The sequence below is a fragment of the Nansenia antarctica genome, assembly GCF_963989245.1.
Source record: "Nansenia antarctica genome assembly, chromosome: 6".
Classification (NCBI taxonomy): domain Eukaryota; kingdom Metazoa; phylum Chordata; class Actinopteri; order Argentiniformes; family Microstomatidae; genus Nansenia; species Nansenia antarctica.
Window position 1 is genome coordinate 19,232,251 of NC_137676.1, and position 13,181 is coordinate 19,245,431.

The 13,181-nt window shown below is 43.5% G+C and overlaps 1 pseudogene across 1 annotated transcript in view; it reads right to left on the minus strand.

Annotated features, from left to right (window-relative positions):
- Positions 1-13,181, minus strand: part of LOC308160365 (acidic mammalian chitinase-like) — a 685,529-nt pseudogene that overhangs the window by 409,721 nt on the left and 262,627 nt on the right. The gene's annotated exons all lie outside the window — the stretch shown is intronic.

The window sequence follows — 13,181 nt, forward strand, 5'->3', positions numbered from 1 at the left end:
TGTTAAATGAACGGCCGAGGCCTGAGTGTGCTGCTGTCTGTGGAAGGTGCTGTGTGGGGGAGGGGGAGGCGAATAGTGATTGGTTCTCAGTTAACTAGCAGGCCCAGGAATGCACAAAATGCATCAATTTTCCAAAAGCTACTGGCTTAATATGCTCCATCACAGTTTGATGACTTTTCAGGGTTTGACTTTTACAAAGGATATTGTATGTATTTATTTTAACCCTTTTAAGAGTATTGTCATATATGGTGAGATTACAATTATATGAACTCCAACTGTAAGTCTCACAGTGCTAAAGTTAACAAAAAGCATATCATAAACATTCTGGTTATTTTATTTTAGTTTAAAAAAATCGCTCTCTGCATGGCTTACATGGTGGGAGAGAAGCTGAGAGAAATTCTCGATTATGGACATGAGTGCGCCAGCACGGCACGGGTCCCACCGTGAGCCGGTCAAAATAAACATATAAACGCAGCTGTGCCGCTCGGGCAGCGGGCTCGGGAATGGCACCTGGCTCGGCTAAACAGTCGGCCAGATCAGAGTTGTGTGAACTATGTTGATATGAGCAGATGCAGACCGTGTAACCTTAACGTTAGTCTTTGAAAATATATTGAGAATATTCCGATTCGAACAGGAATATGGTGTGCATGTAAACGTAGTCACTGTGCCATCTCATTACCTAGCCTTGGCTTTGGTACAAGACTGCTATCATGATCAGACCTAGGGAGGGGAGGGGGGCGGGCATATCTTAAATATGTTTATGTAAATAGTTTATCCTTATGTTCATGTAAATAGTTTGTTTATCCTCTGATCTTAAATATGGTTATGAAAGTCGTTTTTTTATACTACGTACATCACGGTCCTCCCGTATTGTGAAGCGCACTGAGTTTTATGCACGTGTGTGTAGCAGCTTGGCTCAGCCCAGCACAGCTCAGCAGAGGACAGCACAGCCCAGGACAAGACAGCACAGCCCAGCCTAGCCCAGCACAGGACAGTTCAGCATAGGACAGCCCAGCATAGGACAGCCTAACCCAGCTCAGGACAGGACATCCCAGTTCAACCTAGCCCACAACAGCCTAAGGTAGGACATTATTTGCTCATTATACTTGTTTTATATCTGGTTTATTTTTTGTTTGTTAGATTTGTATTCAATACAGAGAGCAGTACTGGCTATGGATCCTCATACAGATTGGCAATTGTGTGTGTGTCTGTCTGCTCGTGTGTGTGCCCATGCACATGCGTGTGTGTGCCATCCCTTTGCGTTTGATATTGAAAGTGGACTGGTAGATCTCGGCAAGCTGGCAAATAGATCTTGGTTCTAAAACGGTTGAGCACCCTTGGTATAGGCCCTAGGCCTAATGCATTTGTTTCATGCATGCAGGGAATGGGAGCGGGCGGGGGCGTGGGGCCCAGTGCCAGACCTGCACCGGGGCCTAGCACAGCTACCCTACGCCACTGAGTGTTGTACACTAACCAATACACCAAACTGCTCTAGATATTGTGTTTTAAATTGTCCAGTAAGCCAAAGTGTTCTAGATAGTGTGTGAGTGTTAACCAGTAAGCCAAACTGATCTTGATAGGGTGTGAGTGTTGTACATTGACTAGTAAGCCTAACTGCTCTAGATATTTTCTCTCCAGGCTACCCACCGGAGAAGACCTTGTGTCTCTAGGCTATTAGGGCTGAGGTTTGTGGTCTATGGCGTGGATAGTGGTGTGGTGGCAAGACTCCGCCCCCTCCAACCTGAGTTTGTCGGCAACACTGTATTGACCTCTGGACAATCTCTATGCACCCCCCAGTGAAGACCGTGTGTCTCTAGCTTATTCAGGGGCCTAGTTGTAGGGTCTGTGGCGTGGATATTGGTGTGGTGATGAGACTCCGCCCCCTCGGATCAGAGTCAGTCGAGGACAGTGTACTGCTCTCTGGGCCACCCACATGCACTTTTTCTGTCTCTTATTTCCTACAACTTCTACACCACATCAAATTGGAGTATTGAACGCAGTTCTGTTACTACCACCTCCTTGTGAAATGAAACTGATTAGAACATTTGTAACATTCTACAAGAAATAAACATAAAATAAAGCTTAACACAAACTCTCCCACCCCCCAGATTAAATCTGTCAACCTAAACCAAGACTGTATCCTGTTAAGTGACAAAAACTGCCGTTTGCCCTGTTAAAGTTCACGCACATTTCACACACACTGTAATACGATCAAGTGCCACACGGGGCGCACTCACACACACTCACACACACATTTTGTCAGAAAAACATGTCCCAGGAGGACTTCAAGGAAAAGTGAGGAAAATGATGCTAGGCTATATTAGCATGCTGTTTTCTATTGTTTGCAATGGATGTGCCTGTGGGGACTTGAATTTGGGTCCCCATGGTGTTGGTGTGCAGTCAGGTCAATGTCCCCACCAGGATAGTAAAACAAGTACACACACACACACACACACACAGACCTGTTTATGCTACATTGTGGGACAACATGACTAGGACCTCCCGTGTGGGGACACCCCTTTCTAGACACCGTACAGCACTGAGAAAAATCAGGCATGATCAGAAAATTCAGGAACCAGAATCTCACTTCAAATTAGCAATATTCAATACTTTTTTCAAGACATGACTTCTTCCACCCATGTGGGGAGTCTCAGGTTGCTATCTTTCTGGGGACACCATAACACACTTTCAGATATTACTATTTTTCCGGGGACACCATAACACACTTTCAGATGTTACCATCTTTCTGGGGAACACCTTAACACACTTTCAGATGTTACCATCTTTCTGGGGAACACCTTAACACACTTTGGTTGAATCCCAAATGGAGCCCTTATCCAAGCCCTGAACCCTTGAAGACTTTGGGTGCGTTTGTTTAATCTCCCGGGAGCGCACTCGGGTTGCTCTGGTGAGATGTTGTGAGTTGACGATTCATCTCTTGATAAGAATGCCGAGAGAGGCATTTTGGACACCTCCCCTTGTCTGCGCCTGTTGAAAAAGATAATTCCTACTTGAGTCACCTTGGCCAGCTTCTTCCAGTTCTCAGTTGACACCTCAGACTTCAAGTCCTCGGTGTACTGCTGCTGCTTCATTTCCAGGTAATCATGCAACTTTTTGACATCCTCCGTTAAGGGCAGGAGAAGAGGAGCATTCCACTTTGCCTCACTCAGGGTCTTCAAACATTCTCTGGACACACACTCATTCCATTTTGTGTCGTAGATCCTTCGAAAGCTGCATGCCTCTTCCGCTGCCTTTTTGTCCTGTTTGATGAGCGCATCACTCTCCAGGAGCATAGACATTCTGTTCAGGCTATTGCCAAGTTTCAGTGGAAGTGATAGAGATTTTCCTTTTCTTGTCTTGGTTTGTGAAGTGTGTTTCACTGCCTCGACTGTGAGGTAGAAGTTTCCTGGCATGACATATTCTTTTATGGTCCTCAGTGGTGTGACCTCACTACCATACAGAACAAGTCGACCCAGCTCCCTTAACTTCTGGCGCATGTATTCATGTTTTCCAGGTTCAGATCCGTGCTTGTTGTAGAGGTACTTTGCGAACTCCATAATGCACCAGTCTCCTTTGACTGTGTCTGCAATGTTGTCCTGGTTCATTTTGGTTACAAGCTTCCAGACATCCTCGGACACCCCATGGGGGGAGGGTTCGGCAAAGCCACAGAGGGCTTGAACTCTGTTTCTTCCTTTTTTGTCACTGTTTGGCTTGAAGTTGCATTTGTGTCTCCACAGTGCTCTTTTCGTAAATAAGCCTTTGCAGTGGACACAGTGCATATAATTCTGCCCTCTGGTGTCTTCTTTTGGCTGCTTACATGCGACTAGAGTCCCTATGCCTGTTTCCAAAACGTCTGCATTGTGTGCATAGTTACCTCTGTTCCGTAGTTGTTCTAAATGCAACCGCCTTTGATTTGAAGCCTTTGGAAAACTGAACGCCTTTGCAACCTCAGGCTCCTTGCTGTGAGCACACTCCAAGTGCCTTGCAATTTTTACGACAGCCGACTTACAAAACAGACAGAATTGCTTTTTGTTGTAACATCGAGAGCCATCTGCTTTTTTGCTCACAGCGGGAATGGACACAGGGGTGCTTTTTGCACACGGGGGTGCTTTTTGCACATGGGGGTGCTTTTTGCACATGGGGGTGCTTTTTGCACAGGGGTGCTCTTTGCACTGACAATTTGACGTGGTGGCTGTTCTCTGTCCTCCTCCCAATCACTGTCATCTGAACTTTCATCATGAGATGGAACATATGTTTTGTCATTAAAAGTGTCAGCATCGGACAAGTCCAAATCATTATCCATGTCATCACAACTGTCTGATCCATCAGGTTGGATGCTGGTGGACGGCTTGACTGTAGCTGGCGTCCATGGAGTTTGGAGGCTGGTGGACAGCTTGACTGTAGATGGCGTCCTTGATGGTTCACCAAGAACCTTCTCGTTATCCATGTCATCACAGTTGTCATCACAATTGTCCAAATGGTCATCTGATCCATCTTGCGGCAGCGAGTTGGAGCTGTTCTCACAGATCTGCGAGGACTCCAGAGCAGTGCCCGGTGCAGCTGTGGAGGCAGCAGGAGACGGGTGGTGCTGCTGTAGCTCTGCAACTGTACGGGATAAAAAAAACAATAAATGGTTGTCTCAATTATCCATTTTTGTTACTAAATAAGGACAAAATAAACATATAAACACATACATAGACACACCAAGGGCAAAATAAAAACAAACCAGGAACCGAGGACAGTACTCATGCTGACCGGTTCACTCACCAGAGATCTTCTTTTTGTGGAGGAAGGAGATGTATCTCTGCAGCTTCCGCTGTGTGGAGGGCTTGAGCTCTTCAATCACCAAATCAAACTCCTCGGGTTTGGAGTACTCCATTGAGTGTTCCTCAAACTGGACAATTTTTATCACTTGGCTCAGCTTTTCGCAGGGGACCTTGAGAATGTCTTCCCTGAGCTGTACCATCTCCTGGACAGACATGGGTTTACACGCCTTCGCCCTCTGGGAGGCGAGCATAGAACTGTTCTTCACCCCTTTCTTCTTACTGCAGAGCCAGGACACAATACTGTCAGTCATCTTCCCATTAAAGGAGCAATAAGCCATGTTGACACAAGTACTATCAGAAGTATTTTTCATTGTGATTCTTGTAATTCTCTACAACCAGAGAGTGATGGATCTATGACATGGTCTGTAACACACACAAAAAACTATGGGGCTGAAACTCCCCGATAGTTTTTCTAGATTACATAATCTAGGGGGAGGTTGGGATCAAGTTCAGCCCTAAAATGTTTCAGGCCTTTAGAATCTGAAAACACATGAGTTACGGTTTAAATTTCTAGGTGAAACCTCTCTCCGGATGATCTAATGTAGCAACAACCACTTTGGGTTTTGTTCAATAGAATGAAGGCAGGGGTGGAGATATTTGCTGATGCATTTTTCAAAAGGCACCTTGTTTAAAGTCATCATCCCCAATTTGTTTTGTTTCTGTAGTGTCAAGTAATGTGACTTGGGGTGTTAGTCGTGGGGTGTTAGTAGGATGCGGTGTGAGTGACCTACCCTGACTTCTTGGTCTTGTGTGGGAGCAGATCCTTGTTGTTTTTGGAGAGCTGAATAGCTGGCAAAGGCTCCTGAGCCCCCTCTTCCTCTTGCAAGACACTGTTATCTAGGGTCATGACAGTAGAGTCTCCACCACACTAAAATATGAAATAGAATCAGTTATTTAGAATTAGTAAGTAGTAGTCACCATATTTAATACACCAAAAAAGTGTGTCAGTGCCATCAGGAAGTTTGAGTTGGGGATGGGTATGAGGTTCCCACACGGCTACACCAGAGAAAGTGTGAGTGCCATTAGTAACTATTAGTGGGCTATGGGGTCCAATTTTGGGATAACGGCAGTGACTAGAGAAGTGAACTGGCTCCCCTACAGTCACCAGTTCAAATGATCAGTGGCATTCGCAGCCCTCAAACCAGCAACTCTCCAGTTAATAGCAGAATGCCCTCACCACTGTGCCACTAGGGATGCTGGATATTGGTTAATTGAACTTAATTTACATGGCAAGATGCAGTTCTCTCCGGCAGTGACAAAATTGTCTTCACCACCCTAAACATGAATAGGCTATATGCCGAAGCTCCTCTACTTCCTGAAAGTAAACGGGCGTCTTTGCTTCCTGTCTTGTACTATTGGATTAAGTGATTAATCAGGTGTGTGCTGGGTGTGCCCAATGTGTGCTGCACATCTGATTAATCACTTAATCCAATAGTAAAGGACAGGAAGCAAAGATGCCAGTTTCCTTTCAGGAAGTAATATCTATATATATGCCTCCCCAATTGTCCTGGTGAAAAAGAAAGATGGCAGCCTCCGTATGTGTGTAGACTATCGCCAACTGAACAGCAGAACACGGAAGGATGCCTTTCCTTTACCTCACATTGAGGAGTCATTGGATGCCTTGTCTTGTCCTAACCCTACTCTGAGAGGGCTTGAAGTAGAAGACATCTCTTAAATGTTTAACCATTAGGGGGATGTAAAATGTCCATCCTTGCTGGCTTCCTTCCTTCCTGGACCAAGTGAGATCGGCTATCACATTTAGAGGAGAGGAGGGGAGGAAGGATATATGTTTTCACAGTGTTGGAACGAGGCCATAATTATTACTTACATAAGAGGGTTAAGCACGCCCTCAGCAGGCTGTCAACCTGTCTGTCTGTCTGTACATGTGTACACCAAACACCTGGGAAGAGCATTTACAAGTATAGTAAGAACAAAATGTTTGTAGCCTGGGTATCTGTGTATGTGTCTGTCTGGTTTAGACCATACTACGTAGGTGCCTCGCTCAAGCAGCAACACGTTGTCTAAAGCAAAAACAGAATGCTCCCAGGTGAACACACTTGAGCAAATTGGGTTTTGAATTATTCTCCATAAGGGATGTGTAAATATTGATATAAATAGTTGGTTGTTGATACTACATTCACAAGGTGAATGTCACCTGGATGATGTTCTCTTAATACAGTAAAGTGCCTTGTTGTGTAATTGTTCTATAAACAAAGGTGGTAAAAAAGACAATCAGAATTAATGGAAATTTTGCACAGGGAATTAATGATTCTCTAAAAAAAAAAAAAAAAGTATTTTATTATGTAATGTTCTAGCAACAAAATCTATTTTATTCAATCTTAATGAAGCCAAAGCTGACTTTGTGTGTGTGTGTGTGTGTGTGTGTGTACACAAACTGATCAGCCTCGAATAAGACAATAACTAATGATGTAAATGCTATACTGCTCAATATCAAACAGAAACAATCGCAAACACGAAACAACCGCCTCTTTGTTTCTACAGACACGGCGAAGAGACAAACTATAACACAGTGATTACCAACAGCCTCTAGCTGCATCCTCACTAAAACACTTTTCTCAAACAGGAAACAGGAGGATTTTTGTTTGGCCTCAACCTGAACCATTCAAACAACAAGCTCACAAACGTCACTATCAACAACATAACACCTTCGAAAACTGAAACAGGCAATAAATAGAGCTTGGTTTGTTTTTTAAACCCCAAACATGAACATGAGGCCGTAGCTGTATGAGTGTAGCCAGAGGCTGTAGGCCTAGTCAGAGGCTCACTGTCTCAGTGTCTGCTGGTTCAGGCTGGGTCTGTCTCAGTGTCTGCTGGTTCAGGCTGGGTCTGTCTCCTCGCCTCACCCAGCTCCTCCTCTAGGTGGCAGAGCTGAGCCAAGTTCAGCTGCTCTACAGACACAGACCCAAAACACACACAAGCATTATCAGGGTATATACAGGAATCTTGAGGTTAATTTCAATACCTTTCTAAGACTTTTTAAAGACCTTGTCAATATTTTTCCAGACCTCACCGCCACTTCGAGCTGTTTACATCAGTGACACCTTTAACTTAACAGTTTTAGTTTGCAATAGACTAGACCACTATCATAGAATTTCCGGTTCATCTTTGTTTTTTTATAAAACTAATAAATTATTTTACTCAAAGTTTTTAGGACTGAAATTATTTGGACAGTCTAATTCAGAAAAATACCTACAAAAATTCAAGACCTCATAAAATCGTGATAAGACTTTTTTTTTATTATTCTTTTTTTTTTTTTTTTTCTGAGTGGGGCAGTCCCACTCATATTTTTCATTTTTTATTTGACAGATACAGTGAAGATTTAGACAGGAAGGAGGGGTGAGAGAGAGAGGAGGGATTACATGCAGGATATGTCCCGGCCGGAATTCGAACCGGGGACCCTGCGGTTACATGGTCGACGCTTAACCCGCTACGCCACCTAAGCGCCCCAATACTTTTTAATACTTATTAAAACCCGTCGACACAGTGCTGAACGTGGAACGCTCCTCAGTTGTTAGGAGCGCCGCAAACTGGAGTCGGAGAGTGGCTGTATGGCACCTAGTAGGTTTACCACAGTACCTTTGATCAGCGTGCGTAAAGTTCTACTTTTCCGAATAGTCACCAAGGCACGCTGCAAGCGCCCCGTTGTCCAGCTGAAGCCCCGTAATATGGGATTGTAGTGCTGCACACCTGGATTTTATAACGTTGTATTTGATAACGTTTATTCCGTTCTGCTTTTATTTGATAGTCGGGGTCTTATAGGGCTCTCCCAACCCGAGGTGCTCTCCGCGCTCTCTTCCTGCTGATTGCGCGATTTCCTCTGTGTGTGTGTGTGTGTGTGTGTGTGTGCGTGCTCCGTAGTAGTATGCAGTTATGGAATTTATTGTAATAAAGTTTATCTGGTAGGTATTAAACCTGGATAGGCTGAGAGCCGCTGCCACCACCTTTGTTTTACCGGTCTGGTCCGGATGTCAGAACCCTGAGAATACCACTCACACGACCACAGTGTACCAAAAAGATATATCACTTTATTTAATAAAATACAAGTTCAAGTTCATCAGCTCTGCGCGGGTTACTAGTGGGCCGCTAGGAGACCGGCCCTACCACGACCTATCCCCCCTCCACACAGTCTGTTCCCCCCCCCGGGCAGCCCTCGCTCGGGAGCGGAGCGGAGCGAATTACGTGTGAAATTAGCATGCTAGCAGGTGTTTTCATATCAAATGTTATATATTATATAGCTGACTAGTGAGCCTGCATCAACCTTAATGCTATTCAAGTGCAAGAAGATTACATTTGTCTTCGCAGTTTAAGATACACACATTAATCTGCTGCGGTAGTAAACACAGCGCAGTAGAATGACGTCACAGGCGGTCAGATATTGGCCCTAGTCTGGAACGCACGTCGAACGTTCGAACGATTAGCAAACGATTAGCAAGAGCGTTCGAATGATTAGGCCGTTGATGGCCCTGCCAGGATTTGGCAGTGCCAGGTTTTGGCATGACAGAACCAGTATCCAGCAGCACCTTGATGCGATTGACCAGAGCCAACAAGCATCTTCTAGCAGTGGGGACCAGGAGGAGCATCATCCATGCGTACTTCATCATCCTGGACAAGCGAGCCTTGCCGTGCAAGTCAACAAGTGCTCTTGGTGCCTTCGATGAGCTGTTCAAGACTCACTTCGTTTTTTGTACTGCTTACAATACATCTCTGCGCAGCATGTACACCTTTATCCAGACAACTGTGTACAACATAGACATAGGTAAGGTGAAGGAAACTCCAAGGGTTGCTGAGCTTAGAGCCAAACTCCTGCACTAATGCCTTAGAGGTAAACTGCACTGATGCCTGTTATATGTTTTGTTTGCCATGCTACTCATGGAAGTACCAACTTGCTTGTGAGGCATCTCAAGTTGGTACATGGAATGTGCCCTGGTAGAACTCTTAGACTAAAATGTGGTCAAGCAGATTGTTGTCGTGTATTTGGTACCTTTTCAGGCTTTAGGAAGCATTTGAACAAGACACATGCAGGAGACTGTCCAATTTTGTTAAACGCTAACTTTGATGCTAATGCAGATAATCCAGCTATTGATAATCAGCCAAGTAATGTTGATTTGCCTTCCAATTCTAGTTGTAGCCATGTTGTACCAATATGTAACAAGAATGTACATGAAATGTGTGCATCTGCTATTGCACAACTGCAGGCTGCAGGTGTAGGTCAAAACACTGTAAATAGTTTTGTATCTTCAATGGAAGAAGTTGTTGAAGAGATACAGGGTCAAGTTAAAGACGCAGCTACATTATCTTCAAACGACCCAGAAACTGTAAGAAAAATCAGCTGCTTCTCTTACTACTACAGATAGTAAATATAGTGTTTTCTCCTGTTCTAACAGAGGGTATGACTATCTATCTTAAACACTTAATAGCTGAACATCATAGGCTTTTCAAGTATTTGTTTCCTGATAGAAATCTCTTACCGAAACACCACTTCATGATACATTATCCTCGTTGTATACGGAATATTGGGCCCATTCTTCACTCATGGTGTATGCGCTATGAGGCTAAACACTATTTCTTTAAAAAGCAACTGAAGAGTTTTAAGAATTACACTATGACCTTAGCCAACAAACACCAAAATTACATGGCATATAATTGGGAAACATTCAGCCAGGATAGATAAACTATAGGTCCAGGAAAGATGTCAAGGGTCAATGACCCGATTGCTGTCAAGTTGAATGTCTCAGTGCACACATTATTTTTTTAATTTTTTTTCAGATTTTATCCCTTTTTCACCCAATTTGGTAGCCAATTGAACCCAACCTAGCATCCAATTATCCCCTGCCTATTGCGAAGGATCCGCCGCACGACCCCGTGGCCGGCAGTCCCAGAAGAGGCCGCCAGGCAGACTAGCTGACTGGCTCCTCGAGCCCAGCACCTGTTATTCCGGCACCCCGGGGGCGCTGTTGCGCGATGGATCCTTGTCCGGAAATACTCCTATACCGCCCTTGGGAGCGGCCGCCCAATATGCTGCTCCCCGTGTGTGCCCCAGCCATATCCGGATCTGGCGAGCTGGGATACGATCCCAGTCCCCGGTGGGCAGCTTGCACTAGTGGCCAGTGCTTAGACCGCTACACCACCGCGGGGCCCACACATATGTTTTGTCAGTTAAATGGGTGAAGTACCATGGTACAGAATATCGTCTTGATTTGGTCATTATGTGGTGAATTTGTCAGTGAAATACCAGTATTTTACAAAATTAAGGATATTGTTGTGAAAGAGGAGACTGTTTTTTTGGTTGGGTCAGCTCTTGAAACCATATGTTTTGATGATCATATGCATGCATTTAACGTTGTTTTGAAGCAAAGTCCACCATGCAAGGTATTTAATGTGAGTGACATCATGTACCACAAACCTTTTGATCTGCTCATGTCATATGGAGCAAGGGATTCTTTTGACTACATTGTCCCCTACTGTCAGTTGATAACAGTTTAAGTAAAAGGTGGACATCCTGAGTTTCAGCCCTGGCTAAAAGCTATGGACAAATTCTTTCTTTTTATTTATTTTTTGTCTGTCCATAGAAACCAAAATGATTATTTTATTTACTTTTAAATTGGTCGGTGCGATTTGTATAGGCCTATAGGTCAAATGTTATGTTTGAATTGTTTGTTCTTAAATAAACATTTTAAGAACATATTTTAATGTTTTAAACATTTTTCTTGAATGTATTGTGAATTCCAAGTGCTTTGATTTCCATTTACAAGGGATATAGTAATTACATTGTAATTTACAACACTGGACAGAGTTAAAACACATGTTTACACTAATAAGAGTCACCCCAGATCAGCACTAGTGAGTAATTACATTAACACTGGACAGAGTTAAAAACCAATTTTTACACTAATAAGAGTCACCCCAGATCAGCACTAGTGAGTAATTACATTAACACTGGACAGAGTTAAAACACATTTTTACACTAGTAAGAGTCACCTCAGATCAGCACTAGTGAGTAATTACATTAACACTGGACAGAGTTAAAACCCATTTTTACACTAGTAAGAGTCACCTCAGATCAGCACTAGTGAGTAATTACATTAACACTGGACAGAGTTAAAACCCATTTTTACACTAGTAAGTCACCTCAGATCAGCACTAGTGAGTAATTACATTAACACTGGACAGAGTTAAAACCCATTTTTACACTAGTAAGAGTCACCTCAGATCAGCACTAGTGAGTAATTACATTAACACTGGACAGAGTTAAAACCCATTTTTACACTAGTAAGAGTCACCTCAGATCAGCACTAGTGAGTAATTACATTAACACTGGACAGAGTTAAAACCCATTTTTACACTAGTAAGAGTCACCTCAGATCAGCACTAGTGAGTAATTACATTAACACTGGACAGAGTTAAAACCCATGTTTACACAAGTAAGAGTCACCTCAGATCAGCACTAGTGAGTGTCAATATAACACGTGAAAAGGAGAGAGAGCGTATGAGAGATCAGCTCGGCATGATGGCCATAGAGCTGGAGAAAGCTCAGAAAAAGGTAAGCCTACAGTACAGGCACTTCAATTAATAATTGGACTTATTGACATAATTTAATTGAAAACAGGTCAAAAAGAGTTGATCGTCATGTTATGAAGCCTGAAGTTGTTGTCATTGTGTGGTTTTGTATTTCTATATCATATCTGTTGTTGTTTCAGTCAAATTAAATTGCCATTAAAGGCCCGCCACAGGCTCAGTTTCTTCCCCTCAGCCGCCAGGCTGCTAAATGACTCTGGCTTCCCCCTCCCCCCCCGCCTCCAAGCCTGCCCAGGACTGAACATGCACTGGACCTTGAATAACTCTGCACTGCACTTTATATACAGCACTATCCATGAACTGTCTGTCCTGTGTTGTCCTGTTTTTGCATTTGTATTTGTACTTGTTTTGTTCATGTAGCCTATATGTGAAAAAAGCATAAATGCACCTTCTGTAAATGTCAAAACAAATTCCTATATGTGTCAAGCATAATGGCAATAAACGTAATCTGAATCTGAATCTGAGAGGATCCTTTAAATGCATCAAGACAAAGACCAGGACAGGCCTGACAAGAAAGTGAATGACAGAAAAGACAGAGGGAAGAAAAAGGAGTCCTGGCTGCTAAGGATGATCGTTATCCTTCTTATTAACTATTGTCAAACCCTCTCCACCATCCCCTTCCCCCCTTCCTCCTTAGTGTGTACTTTTTATGACCACACTTGGATTCTCCTTAAAGCCTTATTATTGCATTCTCTGCCAAATATATTGACAGATAAATAAACTTTTGATTATTTCCTAAACACCATGACTGAAGTACTA